At 41.9% G+C, this 2,574-nt stretch overlaps 1 pseudogene; it reads right to left on the minus strand.

The window, feature by feature from the left end:
- Positions 1-443: 443 nt before the first annotated feature.
- On the minus strand, positions 444-1,819 carry LOC104860325 (annotated as a pseudogene).
- Between the last annotated feature and the right edge of the window lie 755 nt (positions 1,820-2,574).

Here is a 2,574-nt window from a genome sequence, read left to right on the forward strand (position 1 = left end):
TTTGTTTAGGATTTTTACTTTGACCAATGCCTTGTAATTGAGAGACAGTCTCCTGCAAAGGCCATGTGGAAGGCCACTGGTCAGCAGTTATAACAGAGACATCAGCACCAGTATCTAATAACCCAATAAAAGATTTTCCTTGAATTAACAATTTTATCTCTGGCCTATTGGCTCCAATAGACTGCACCCAATAAACATCTGAGGACCCAAAACCTTTATTCCCTCTAATGGCTTTTTTATATTTTCCTGAGGTAACTATCTTGGGTAAAAGAATCAGTTGAGCTATACGCTGTCCAGGCTGAATAACAGAAATTTGAGAAGGTGAACAAACCATAATTTTAATTTCTCCAGTATAGTCCTCATCAATAATTCCTGGGGAAATCATAAGCCCTTTCATAGTAGAGGAACTCCTACCCAACAAGAGACCCAAAGTATCTTTAGGTAGTGGCCTAAAAACTCCAGTGGGTAGGGCTTGCATTCCCATTTCAGGGGTTAATACTGCATAGGAGGAGGAACTGAGGTCCAATCCTGTGCTGCCTGAGGTGGCTCGGGATAAGTCCTGAACGGATTTTTTTGACTGATTTTGAGGGATTATCTGAGGTTTCGGATTCTGAAATGCCCCAAAAATTTGATACGGGGCCTGAGGCTGGCCCCTCCATCCATTTCCCGACTGGATAGGATTACCCATAATATCTTTTTTAGATCAGCATTCATTGGCCCAATGTTTTCCTCTTTTACATTTAGGGCATAAACCAGGTTCTTTAGGGGGCTTTGAAAATGATCCATTTTTTTTATGTTGTGGGCAGTCTCATATTAAATGTCCTGCCTGACCACAGCCAAAGAAATTTCCATTATTTCCCTTTTTTGGAGGGCTCCTTCTATGTTGTTGATACAAAACTTCTTTTATAGTTTTTCCTTGTAAAGCTGCAGCCATGGCAAGGCCTTGAGTGTAGGAAGGACCTGTAGCCGCACACAAGAGAACATAGTCAGATAAATCAGCCTTCTTTCTAAAAGGACGAAGGGCAGCTTGGCAGGCAGAATTAGCATTCTCATAGGCCAATTGTTTTACTAAAACTATACCAGCTTCAGATTCTCCTATGACTCTGCTGTCAGTTTATAACAAACGATCTAAAAAATTTTGAAAAGGTTCATCTGGCCCTTGTCTGATTTTAGAAATATCTTCTGAGGCTCATCCAGATGAAGGAAGTTTTTTCCAAGCATTTTTAGCAGCAGTATTAATCTGAGCATACACACCTGGGGGAAAACCTAATTGCTGAGCAACCTCAGCATAAGATCCCTCTCCTGCTAGCATCTCATAAGTTACATTAAGTTCACCTTGCTGTCTATTAAGATCTGCTATTTTCTGGCATTGTTCTGAATATTCAGATTTCCATAACAAATAATCTCCTCCAGCTAGGCAAGCCTTAGCAATCTGTTTCCAATCAGAAGGTGGCAAAGCCTCAGTTGCAAGAGAATCTAGCACCCCTAAAGTAAAAGGGGCAGTTGGCCCATAGTGGGCACAAGCCATTTTTAATTCTTTTAATTGCTTAAAAGGAATTGGAGTATGTTGACGAACAAGGTTTCCTTGAGCATCCTGAGTCTCAAAAACTGGGCAGGCCAGAGAAAATGCAGATACATCCTCACCCTCTTTAAGGGCTTGTTGTAAACCCTGTTGAACTGGAGACTTAAGGAGTTGGGAGTTTACTCTCACAGGCTTCCAGCCTTCACAAGGTCCTGAAGCCAAAGCAATCAAAGAAGGTTCCTTTTCTAACTGATTGTCACAAGGGGAAGGATTAAGATTTGCCACTGGGCTAGGCATGTTTTTAGGAGGTTTATGACTAGTCCACTGAGCTTCCATTTGTTGAGACAGATTTTCCATCATTTTTTCTATTTTTTCCATCACTTTTTCTATTTTTTCCATCCTGTCTTCTAACTGAACTTTTTGCAAATCTTTAGTATGGGCTGTTGCCATTGAAGTCTGCCATAAATTTTCATAATATTTAGCAGCTTCTTCCTCAGGGCCTAGGGGCTCCAGAGGAGCTGTGGGAACAATAGTTTCACTTTCATCATAAGATTCAGGTTCCTCTACACTCAATAAATTTTTAAAAATATGTACAAAAAACATGTAACTAATGCTGGCTCCCATTTTTAATATTTACAAGAAAATTCACCGCTCCTTACCTTTTCGTTGAGGCCTCCTTCTTCTCTGCGGTGTCCTTCACTGGATCCCTCGATACCCAGGCCCCACGTTCGGGCGCCACTTGTGGCGGTCTGGCCGTCACAACACAAAAGTACCTGAGTTGGGGAGTGAGGATTGAGAAAGGACAGCACACTCAATAGTGTGGAGACAAGAGGTCCGATTTATTACACAGAAACAGCTCCTTTTAAAGGCAAGCCAACAGGAAACATCAAGCAATATTAGGGAGGAGATCAAAGGTCAAATTTAACAAAGTCCTTGAGCCGGGCATGGTGGTGCACGCCCGTAATCCCATAAAACTAGTCTGGATTACAGTGAGCTCCAGGTCAACACGGGTAATCCCATAAACCCAGCCTGGATTACACAGAGAGCTCCAG

The sequence above is a fragment of the Fukomys damarensis genome, unplaced genomic scaffold (assembly GCF_012274545.1).
Source record: "Fukomys damarensis isolate Sample0158 unplaced genomic scaffold, DMR_v1.0_HiC HiC_scaffold_39, whole genome shotgun sequence".
Lineage (NCBI taxonomy): Eukaryota > Metazoa > Chordata > Mammalia > Rodentia > Bathyergidae > Fukomys > Fukomys damarensis.